This window comes from Dipodomys spectabilis, unplaced genomic scaffold (genome assembly GCF_019054845.1).
Source record: "Dipodomys spectabilis isolate Male_0828 unplaced genomic scaffold, ASM1905484v1 ptg001708l, whole genome shotgun sequence".
Classification (NCBI taxonomy): domain Eukaryota; kingdom Metazoa; phylum Chordata; class Mammalia; order Rodentia; family Heteromyidae; genus Dipodomys; species Dipodomys spectabilis.
The window spans coordinates 2425-15056 of NW_024872385.1; the positions used below are offsets into that span (position 1 = coordinate 2425).

At 34.0% G+C, this 12632-nt stretch overlaps 1 pseudogene; it reads right to left on the reverse strand.

Annotated features, from left to right (window-relative positions):
* Positions 1-8981: 8981 nt before the first annotated feature.
* LOC122103097 lies at positions 8982-9078 on the reverse strand (annotated as a pseudogene).
* Between the last annotated feature and the right edge of the window lie 3554 nt (positions 9079-12632).

Genomic DNA, 12632 nt, shown 5'->3' on the forward strand with positions numbered 1-12632 from the left:
CCAATTCTAATATTATGGGTATTAAAGAAAAAAACTATGATTTTAAATAATGGGAATAATTGTAAGATTTGAATATTTGAGTGGAGAAAAATGCATGAGAGAGATAGAGTTTACCCATGTTGCAATGCTTTGTACTTAAGTGATAATATTATGTGGTACTCCAGACATAACAGAGTTACCTTGCAAATGAGCATGGATGTGCATTTGGGTGAAGGAAATACTCTACTTACACAGGTGTAAATTAAATACTTTTTTGGGGGAGATTTTAGTTCTTGATCTAAGAGCCTGGGTGATATCTCTGAGTCTTTTCTCTCAAGGCTATCACTCTACTACTTTGAGCCACAGTTCCAATTCTGATTTTCTGTTGGTTGTTTGGAGATAAGAGGCTCATGGACTTTCCTGCCCAGGATGGCTTCAAACCATGATGGTCAGATCTCAGCCTCCTGAGTAACCAGGATTCCAGGCCTGAGCCATCCATATTTTTAATAATTTAGTAAATTGTACAGTTACAGATGTTATAATTTATCATTATAACCTTTATAATATATGTGTGTATATTTATATCAATGCATACATATAGAAATATTTTAACATATTTTTATATCTACAGTAGATTTATGAAATCATCCTTCATTATAAAATAACATGGAAACAAGTTTAATGAGGAGCAAAGCAAAGGGAATTGTCATGTTTCTTGTTGTTGAATGAAATATGAATTGTGAGAATCAGTTTGAGAAAACCATTTAACAAAATGGATAATGACTACTAATTCCTATCCCTTTATTTGCCCATATTGTGCATCCTCACACATGAGTGTCAAAGTAAAACCACACTTTTTTGCCTTTGTATTTAAATCATATGTTATAATTTAGCGGTTATGTGAAGTAATCAAATAAAGATTAAAATAATAGTGAGACTATGAGTTAGAGCTGAAAATTATTTTAAATATAATAATAGCTAATTAAATTCCATATCTCTTACGTTTACTCTATTGTCATATCCCTTATTCCCACATTAGGAAAGTACATAGAAGATTCTCACTAAATTATGTGTAAAATTATGAAAAAATGTGTTAAAAGAATATGGGCACATTGGGGCTAGTAAAGTGGCTCAGTGGTAGAGCTTTTGCCTTGCATGCATGAGGCCCTGGGTTTGATTCCTCAGCACCACATAAGCAAAAAGAAGAAAGCTGGAAGTGGTGCTGTGGCTCCAGTGGTAGATTGCTAGCCTTGAGCAGAAAAGCTGAGGGACAGCACCAGAGGGGCCCAGAGTTCAGGCCCCTCGACCGGACAGAAAAAACAACAACAACAACAACAACAACAAAGAATAGGGGCACAGTGTGGTTTTAGCTGATTGAGACCTGTAGGGGGTAGTGTGTTTTTGAGGACTTGATAAACGTTGTGATGGAGATGAAGAAAGGGATATGCTTATTCTGGAAAATTGGCTAGAGGATTGCTCACATAAAAATAGTTATGAATTCTTCCAAAAGGTTACAGTAAAATCGCTCTCACAATCATGTTCACTACTGCACTATTCACCGTAGAGAACTTATGGAAACAGCCCAGACGATCTTTAGCGGAGGGATGGTTGGACAAAGTGTTGCACAAATATACAATTAGGTTGCACTCATCCATTATAAAGACTGTTACAGCATTTGCAAAGAAATGGATAGATCTAAAATTATGTTAAGTAAACGAAGTCAGAGCCAGACACACCAAGGATGTGTATTTGGAAGCTAGAATTTTATGCAAGTTAAACAACTGTATTAATCAAAGCATGCTATTTGCAGTGGAGTATTTATTTATTTATTTATTTATTTTTGGGTTCGGTCATGGGGCCTGAACTCTGGGCCTGGGTGCTGTCCCTCAGCTCTTCAGCTCAAGGCTAGCGCTCTACCACTTGAGCCACAGCGCCACTTCTGGCTTTTTTCTTTTTGCTTATGTGGTGCTGAGGAATCGAACCCAGGGCCTCAGGCATGCAAGGCAAGCACTCTACCACTGAACCACCTTCCCAGCACTGCAGAGGAGTATTTAAAAGTTGTAATTTCTTATAAAATTGAACTTTTAATTCAACAGAGTGAATACCAGGAGACTATCACTTGGAAAAGGTGAGGGAAAGTCAAAGGGAAGGATTAAATAGACTTCTGGAAGTAGAGAGTGAAGCCATAATATTCAATGCAGATAGTATGAAACTAGAAAAAATGAAAGTGGGGTGAGGTTTGGAAGGATGTGAGAAAGTTATGTAAAGATCCATTGTAATTATAAACCGATTCGTTGAATGGAAAACCCTTTGTACAACTATTTTATAAAAATATAATTAAAAACGATGGGGCTGGGAAGGTGGCTCAGTGGTAGATCGCATGCCTTGCATGCCAGAGGCCCTGGGATCGATTCCTCAGTACCACATAAGCAAAAAGAAAAAAAAGCCAGAAGTGGCGCTGTGGCTCAAGTGGTAGAGCGTTACCCTTGTGCTGAAGAGCTGAGGGACAGTGCCCAGGCCCAGAGTTCAGGCCCCATGACCGGACCCAAAAAAAAAACAAACAAAAAAACAAAAAAAAGATGGAGACATCTGATCTTAAACAATGAGTCAATATGATAATTTCCTGCTCAGAAATTTTCTTTGCAGGTATTTTCCTCATAATGACATAAAAGTGAACAACGCAATTAATATGAATATATCACTTTGCATATCCTAAATAGACACAATATAAAAATCGCAGTAAAAATATTAGAATATATCACATGATAAAATAACAGGTAGAAAGTATCAAACTCTGATTGTTTTTCCAAGTACTTTACCTTTGGTATCTAATTTAATCCTCACAATAATCCCATAAAGTGGAACTACTTCTATTTTTAATTCTAAGTTGATGATATTAAATCTTCAGAGTTGCAATTACTAGTACAACATTGCACACACGGTAACTGTTAGCCTGCCGTCCATTCCCACCATATCAAATAACCTCATTCTATTTTGTAACTAAATACCAGCACTCAGTCTACTAATTCTAGGAAAATATCCCAAAATTATTGTGCACACTCTAATAATATTTCACTTTATCTTTCTTAGAAAATAGGTAACTAAGCCGGATACTGGTGGCTCATGCCTACAAAGCCAGCTACTCAAGAGGCTGAGATCTGAGGATTGTGGTTCAAAGCCAGCTCTGGCAGGACAGACTGTGAGATTCTTATCTTTAATAAACCACTAGTAAACTGGGAGTGGCACTGTGGTACAAGTGGTAGAGTGCTCGCTTTGAGTGGAAGAGCACAGGGACAGTACCCAAGCCCAGAGTTCAAGCCCCATGACCAACAACAACAACAAAAAAGAAAATAAGTAACTGTAATATGAAAAGTCCAATTTCATAATCACTTACACCTCCCTGGTGAAAGGAATTGCTAAACTATAACATTCTTGATTTCTAGCTCAAAATAGTAGAAATCATATTTTATCCCTTCACTCAACACTGCACTGCCTGGTGACCCCATCTCTAGTTAATACAGTCTTACTGAAAGTATGACCTGCCCAATTCCTGACGGAAACAGACTGCAGGTCTTTTGGAGCAATCATTTCCACACTGTAGTTCACCTAAATTGTTTACCATTAGAAGTATTTTGATTGGTTTTTTTACCCAACATTTTGAGAGAAATGTACTACTTTAAAATGTTATTAAAGAAAGACTGATATAAAAATCACTTTGACCCCAGATAAATATTTTACCTTTCATATACCCAAAAATGCAGTCTGACCTATCATTAATGTTAGGAATGAGAGGTTAAAAATCATAGACACCAAGACCTAAGTATGAATTAAAGACTCTCCAACTTGTGAATACAATTGGTTTAAAAAGACATCAATACTACTGCATTTTTAAATTCCCTATGAAAATGATAATATTTCCCTATGATAATGATAAACTATTAACACTTAAAAATAACTCATTTTCTTGGGAGTAGGACACAAAACACAAGGTTAATCCTAATCGTTTTAAAAGACCTTTATTTATACAAAAACTCACTCATAACTATAAAGATTATAAAACTCACTGAAGTACAGAGACACAAAGGAAATAATTTAACTGCATCATGTACATTCAATGGACTGTTAATGGAAAACAAAGTTATACTAATAATTAGCTTACCCAAGTCACTTACATTCTTTTATTCTATTCCATTTACTTTCATAAAAACTGGGTTTTCATTGCATTTTCTTTTTAAAAATTGAAGGTATATAAAAGTTGAAAAGCAATTTGCACCATTGAAGATCAACAAAAGTTAATGACCTAACTACACAGGAAGTTCCTATATATTATAGCAACACATTGACATTACAACTAAGAATAAATACAAATGGCAAAAGTATGATCAGGTCCACTAGAAACCAAAACACCACCACCATCAAAGGCAGCAAAAAAAAAAAGAAAAAAAGAAAAAAGAATGTTTTCATTTTCTGCAGTTTGTTTCCATAAATAGCATATTAAATGTTCAGAGAAGTTCCAACTTTGTGTTCCTCTCCTATAGGCTACATCTTTGTAAAATATTTTGTCTATATTATTGAATGTACCAAAATTTTCTTTACTATTCTTCCGTGCTTTCTGTAGTCATTGCTTTATAAGCTCATTTTCATCACACTTAAGTAATTGTCTATAAAAGATACTGACATGTCTACATTTATAATCACATGTATATGCATGTATAAACATATGTAACTTATTCTCCAAACAGAATCACTGTAATTTCCAAGAAGACATGTACTCTGTCTTTGGTGTTCATTTTCATTCACTAATCATAATACTTGTGAAAAATCCAGTGAGAGAATAAAAACAAAAAACAAAAAACAAAAACTGGGTTTTCATAAAATGACACATAAAAAAGACTATATACCCACTTACATTTTAAGATCTTAACAATATTTATTTCAGAAATTTTGGCTCTATAGTCAATGAAATGAAATAATACTAAAATATTCAAAGGATTTTCAGAAATTGCAAGACTTGCTCTGGGATGTTATGTATATTGGAAAAGATATTCAAAAAGCCTTTTTTGTTAAAGTTGCCATAGTTACTCCCACAAAAGAGCCATTAGTAAAGATCCCTGTGCATGTACAAAATACCTTCAAATGCATCCACAATCTGGACATGACACATGCTTTTTGTTTATTCGTTTTTGAAAGGAATATCTAACAAGCATATCCACAATACTTATTTTCAGACAATAAGATGAAATATTCCAACGTAGTATGGGTTTGATTATCTCTTAGTGAGAATAGATATGATCTTGCAAAGAAAGTTATTTTCAACAGAAATCCAGAAAGAGTTTATCCAACTTGTGTTTCACAGGAATAACCAGAGAGTAATACCTGTTTGGTCAAGTCGGTCCAAATCACTCCATGAGTGTATCTTAAAAGTATAACCAATTTAAGAAGTCACATATGCATTTTGTACTGATAATCAACTTACAGCAAAATAACTTACTACCTAATTATGTCTGTATCTTCTTACCCAACATACAATAAGAGTTGAAAGCGTTCTCTTTATCTAACTTAATGTTATAAATGCTTTGATTATGATGACGTTATTATTAGACAAATAATATATACAGAAGGGTGGTTCCACTGAAAAGACATGACAGAACACTGATATATAAAAACATTGCAACACAGTTAGCTCTTTTCAGCTTCACCCTGTCCACATTGGCAAGCAACATTGCAACAGCACATGCACACATATACACATACACACATGTTCTCACATGTACACACACATATACATGCATGCTAAATTCAGGATTTATTGTACAAAAAAGTTCAAATAAAATTTTAGTGATTAGGACAAATGATAATATGCCTTATTACAAAATAATACATAAACCATCACGACGCATGTTATATTTTACCTGCTTCTCCACATGTGACCACTTAATTTATTTTTAATTAATTAATAACCTTATTAATTAATTTATTTGTTTGGTGTTAATACTAGGGCTTGAACTCAGGGCCTGGCTTTGTCCCAGAATTTATTTTTTGTTTCAGTTTTCTCAAGACTAGCATTTTACTGCTTGTACCACAGCTCCATTTTTAGCGTTTGCTGGTTACTTTCAAATCAGATTCTAATGGACTTTTTTTTCTTGGTCTGCTTTCAAACCACAATCCTCAGATTTCATCTTTCTGTTTAACTACTATTAAAGACATAAGCCATCAGTGTGGCTCCTATTTTTTCCTCAATAGTTATCTAATGCACATACTTAGATAGTAATTTAAAAATGAGAGTATAGAAGCAAGATGTACAGTGGTGATATTGTCCTGTCAGAAATTCAAGTTAGTAATGTAAATTTATTCTTCAGACCATACCCAAACAATACCATGATATAGTGTAAGAGAACTCACTATTGAACATATTAGCTTTAAGAGCTTTCTGATAGATCCATTATTTATTGGTACCCAACATTAGAAAATTGTATGAGGCATTGGTAAAATAGAAGTCCTTTGCATGACTACATACATTCCTTGTTTTTTTTTTTAAAGACACTTGCTTTCATCTAAAAAGGAGGCCTATCTATTGTCTTCATGTGATTTTGATGATTGAACGTGCTTAGTGAGAAGGTCAAAATGTATTAGTAGTCCTTAACTATCAATTCTCATTTATCTTCTTGTAGAATATAATGATTAAATCAATAGTTCAGAATCATGCTTCCATTGCAAGTGGATCACCAGTAAGAAATCCTCAATACCAATTCCCACAAAGTTTTGTCACAGATACAATCTCCCTGCCTTCTCTGCTGCTTGACTACCTTCCTATTCCTTCATTGTACAGGAAAAGTGTGATTCAACTGATTTCAGTCAGATCTGTTACTAGAATTATCAAGGATTTAGTTTATTGTCTGTAATTTGGTCAAAGTTATGTCTCTTTATGTAGGCTACTAAAAATGTATTTACTAATTTCAAGTAAATACATAAATTCTATATCCATCTTTTTTAAAAAATAAAATTTTGTTTGCTCTATAAATTGATCAGAGGCATGGATTTTGTGGCTAGATAGGTCATTGCACATCTGTCTCTCTCTTTTTCCCTTTCTTGGTTCTAATAAATAATATGATCGCTCCATAATTATCCTAATTTATTTTGCTTTTATATTTTTGGTTGCATCATTTCACTTTTTGCTCTGCCATTTAACAAATCATATATATAGAAGGCATTATTTCCTATTTTCTCATTCCTAGAATAAGCTGCACATGAAGACATCACTGGTCCTCATTTTCAGTGTGTACATTTGCATACGGAGGAACATCTTTCCTCTGTTCTCTAACAATTCCTTACTCTCCGGTTAGAATAATTTCGAATAGTAAAATTTGAAAAAGAGAAAATAAATCATGGTGAATAAACAGATGCAGAAAATTCACCGGATATTTCTGACCAGTTCAACCAATGTGAACTAATAGGGAAATACATGGATACCTCATTCCCACTGGCTCTCAAAGTCTCTGGTTAGGCAATTCTTAGGAATATGAGGAACAAGATGAAAAAGTAAGGAATGGTATCAATTAAAGAAAAAAAATGGAGAAAGATCCAAGCAAATTTCTTCATTGGGCTGACAAAAATATTCGGCTTACTACAGTGCGGAGACTTCTTTCCAAATGGCCACTCATGTGAATATTAGGGATGACGATGAGTATACCCCTCTTCATTGAGAAGCCTACAGTGGACACTTAGACATTGTCAGTGAGTTGGTGTCTCAAGCGGCACGTACAATAATTGTAGATGACTGGACACCCCTGCACAGTGCATATACGTGGAATAATACCAGAGTGGCTTCTTTCTTACTTCATCATGATACAGATACCAATGCCCAAACTAAAGGCCTCTTGAACCCGTTGTATCTTGCTGCTGAGAATTGAGATAGCAAAGATACGCTGGATCTCCTTCTGTTGAACCATTATATAAAACCAGGCCTGAAGAACAACATAGAAGAAACTGCATTTGATATTGCCAAAAGGATAAGTATGTGTCATTCCCTCTATGAAGTTGTGGAGGGCTGTACAAATTGTTCAACTAAGTCCTAATGTTCGGGTTAAGTTTCTTAAATTTCAAAAATGCAAGTCCGTCTTTTGTGTCCCTACAAAATATTTTCACAAAACAAATAAGAGCAATATCTTTTTTTTTTTTTTTTTTGGTCTGTCATGGGGCTTGAACTCTGGGCCTGGGAGCTATCCCTCTGCTCTTCAGCTCAAGGTGAGCACTCTACCACTTGAGCCACAGCTCCACATCCAGTTTTCTAGTGGTTTATTGGAGATAAGAGTACCACAGACTTCCCTTTCCAGGCTGGCTTTGAACAATGATTCTCAGATCTCAGCCTCCTGTGTAGCTAGGATTATAGGCATGAGGCACCAGTGCCCGGCAACACCAATATTTTACTGTAAAAATTAATGGATTCCGCGGAATTCTTCCAAATGAATTGCCTGCATTGGATGTCAAAATGTATTCAATAGTTTTTGTATACATGTATAATGATTTCTTCAGAGTTTGTGATTTTTTAATCAGAAATAATTTTAACTTACCTGTTGAAATGAGTAGTACAGAAAGTAAAATATTTCTGGTGCTTGTCTGAAAAAGTATATCTTAAAATATTCTATATTCTATGTTTGCATAATGTTCATAATTTATTTTATTTTCTCCTAGATATACTTTGAATTCTACATTACTTTATAATATATAGGTTAATTAATGTGTCCTTTCCGATTGCATTCCATATAAAAACAGTTTGATTCCTTATTTTTTCTAGGTCTTTATTTTTCTTTGGGATAAAATGACAATGTTGTCTAATTTGAAGTTTTGTAAATTTTATGCTATGTAAACGCCTTTCTGAGCTGAAGATTTAATACACTGATGTCAAACTAAATTTAATTCTATGAATTACGTGTATTGTTACACTTGTAATTTTGTAATCAACCTTTTAATAACTGTTTTTCATTTCTTGCATCTGAAGAATGAAAAATATGGAATACTTCTCAAATTTTCATATTATCCTTTTGCAAGTGCCATGTTAATCTCTGTATTGTAATTTGAGTATACTTGCTGCTGATGCATGTAGTATCCTCTAAATTTAAGTTGTTAATGATGCAATCTTTATACAGGCTTATATCTATGGGTGCCTACTTGTAACAAGGAAACCTTCTTGTTCCTAACAATGTTATCGATCTTATTTCCCTAAAATTCTGTGAATATTGGAAAAATTATATTGATCAGTCGATTGTTCACATTTGCAAATTTTTTTTTGTCAATGACTATCAAGTCTTTTTATTTGGAATTTTATCGTACTCTCAATTATTTATAGATAGGTCTAAAGGTGATGGCTTTTTCAAGTACTTATTTATCCAACTGAATTAGCTTTGTGGACCTAATGAATTCAAAGTAAGCATTGCTTAAGAGCTACTTTTAAACTTCTTCAGCTGACATTTTCCCAAATGAGGTGTTACTGGTACAAATGTCTACCTGAGCCTTTACCCTTCTTCCATGTGGGAACAGACCAACCAGAATATCTTACCCTGAAAACGTAAATTGTCTTACTTGAACAAAACTAATCTTGGTTACAAGGGATGATAGAGAGATGAACAGTTCAAACAGAACTGTTCAGACTAGAAGGTATTTTATCAAAATATAATTTTTATTATACCTTCCATTTCAACAGTAAAAAAAGCCAAGAAGGTGAAAAAATTGTTCATATGCATGATTACTTAATGTCCTCCATTGTCTACCATCCAACCAGGCAGGAACTTACACTACTGCCTTTTTATCACAAAATATTTTCATAGTTGCAGGAGAAGTCCATATGTTTCTCCTCATTATTAGGCATTAAATTGATAATGTTTTAATCACAGTGTTTCCCCTTGCCTACATGCTGTAAATCTACAAATGGTAAAGTTTTAGGTCTAACTCTATCAAACACTGAGGCAGAGAAAATGGAATAATACTTTATAACAGAGTTGCCTTTGATACAGTAACTACAACAGAACAATGCAAAACGTGTGCCTTTTAATTATATTAAATATAGTTATATATTTTATATTTATATGTGCTGATTTTATATTTCACACAATGAAACTTACTAGAATTAGTTGATAATTTGACAAATAAATTGATATTTATTCCAATAAATAGGATTGGAATATAAACAATTAGGTTTAAAAAATATATTAGAATATAAAAAAGTATCAATGCAATGTCTTTAGTATAAACTTGTGATACATTCTAACTGTTCTAGGTCTTCTGAATTCACATGGTAAAAAAATGTTTTCCTCTAATCTATAATGAATTTTACTCTGCTGCTCTGTTTATTGTTTTAACTCGCTAGTCCCAAACTTTTTCTCCATATTTCTGAAGCATTCCTACTGATTATGCACAAATTTTACTAAGATGCCTAAAGCATATTATTCTTCTGCAGGACCCATGGGTCATAGGATCCCAGGTCCCAGGTACCTGCATCATCAGATAACAAGGGCAAGACTTCTTACCAAGGCCCACGCAACATGTCAACACAAAGTAATTGAAGACCCATCTCAATTTGTCATTTCCTATATTTCAGGGCCCCAATTCCTTTAGATGCAGGAATTAGCAGTAAGCAATTGTGAAATGCAAGGGAACTTAGCAATTGTTTATCAGAGAAAGCTATTATTTCTATGACCATTAATCCCAAGATTTATGCCATAAAGTCATCATAGGCTAACAGTTTCAAACTTGTAAGGAGCACTTTAAAATTACTTAATTCATATCATGAATACCTTATCTCTATTTTGACAAAATACTACACCTCTGCTAATGTGACGCCCTCCTTGTTCTGAAAAGAACACCACAATAAACTGAGCTGCATTATTTTTCCACCACTGGTATTCTTGGGATCACAACACGTGCAAATATTATTTATATTTATACTTTTTTAGCTATCATAGATATTCAGGATGCTAAGATAGGAAAATTATGGTTCAAAGCCCACCCAGATAGGAAGGTTTCTTAGAATCTTATCTCCAAAAAACTTCTGCACAAAAGACAGACTCAAATGGCACTGAGGTTGAAGTGGTAGGGCACGAGCCTTGAACATAAACAGGCTCAGAGACTCTGTCCAGGCCAACAGTTCAAGCTCTAGGACGAACCAATAAAACAAAAACTAAATTGAAAACAAACCCCAAACCTAGCATTTTTCTCCATGTATACAGAGGCACGTAAATAAGGAAATGGCTTCCTGTGTTACATATAGGTAGAAGAAAGAAGATGTCACACAATTACTCTCTTCATACCATATTAAACCAAACCCTTAAAAATTGTTTTTTCTAAATATATAAATTAATGTCATCCATTTTTTGGCAACTCTGTGTAGATTATTCACATTAACAAGGTGTACATGACCTGTGGGAATTATCTAATAACTATGTTCTAATTATAACACTCTTGAAAGAATATCTAGGCAAATAGAATGCCAGAATCATTTGTGAATTTTTGAATTAATCCCTCTCCTTAAAAAGAATTTTGTAGTATCCTATGGAATATGAAATTACAAATAAAACCAAAAAATATATTTTAAACCTAAATTCTAATTTAACAAGGTCTACAAAGTCCCACATTAGACGAACTTTGCTATTTCTCCAGACTTAAGCTTTTGTAATCCTTCAACATTTATTTGGAATCCAACAGAATGATGCTTATTTACTTTTGCAAATTTTTGGATCGGAATCATGAGCTATTTTCCATCTAGGAATGTTCTGTAATGATGAGAGCATTTAAAACGCAAGTGAGGATATATATGAGTTGCATTCATTCTGAAACTTGACTTCTCAAAACATAATGACAAAATTAGCCCAAACTCTGAACTGTGTATTCTTTCTTGTTGTTTGGTTTGTTTTACTGAGACAAAATTATTCTACCTGGTCCAGGGAAGGTATCGTTATGTAATTCCACTATCTAATCTCCTGTCTGAGTGCTAGAATTCCAGGCTTGTATCACATTGCCCTGCCATAGTTTGTTTATTTAATCTAGAAACAGACTAGCAATTTTGAACTTCTCCTATGATCTTATCCACTAGACTGATTGCTCAGACTGTTTATGTACTATTTTCAAAGATGTTTTTACATTTGACACAGGATATGAGCATTTTCAGATGCACCTGCAAGGTTCCCTGATTCATTCCACCAAGGATCCTATCCCGTTAATAATGATTACTTGACTCTCTTACATCTCTGGTCCCTATCTATGTAATATTCTCAACTTTGGGGGAAAGTTCACTTGAGGGCTTTCTAATATTAAAAATTATCACTTGATTCTAGTCGTACTCAGGACCTATTTTCTATTGTTTTCTAACTTTTCTACATATTCTGAGAGTTGTTTCATTTGTGTGTTTTTGTGTGCACCTATAAGTGCCTCTGTGTGTATATGTATGTTTGTATGTATGTATGCAAAAACCTAAAGCTGTTATTCAGCAATCTTGCTCGTGACTGATATTCCAGCTTTTGGCTGGTTAATTATATGTAGTGTCTCAAAGCCTATACTGTCCAAGCTGGATGTAAATTGAACTTCCCAGACTCCTTTACATTCTTAGGTTTTATTTTTCCAGGAGTATCAACTTTCAAACTGCAAACACTTTTGTGAGTGTA